We start from the raw sequence: 230 nt of genomic DNA, 5'->3' as shown, positions 1-230 counted from the left end.
CAAATTTGATCATTTTGTCATAATCAAAACTATAATAATTTTAAAGCTAACAGTCACAAATGATATTACATGCAAAGATATGCATGCAAGGATGTATTTGTAGTGAGAAACATGTGAGACCCCCACCGTTGGATAGACAAAAAGGCATAAGACAAGATGAATAAGATAACACATGAATGTGAATTTTTTAAGTTAAAAGAATTCATGGAGGATTTATGCATGATGGACAC

The sequence above is a fragment of the Theobroma umbraticum genome, unplaced genomic scaffold, assembly GCF_002168275.2.
Source record: "Theobroma umbraticum cultivar Fairchild unplaced genomic scaffold, ASM216827v3 scaffold_51.0, whole genome shotgun sequence".
Lineage (NCBI taxonomy): Eukaryota > Viridiplantae > Streptophyta > Magnoliopsida > Malvales > Malvaceae > Theobroma > Theobroma umbraticum.
Note: the sequence above shows the minus strand (reverse complement) of the source record.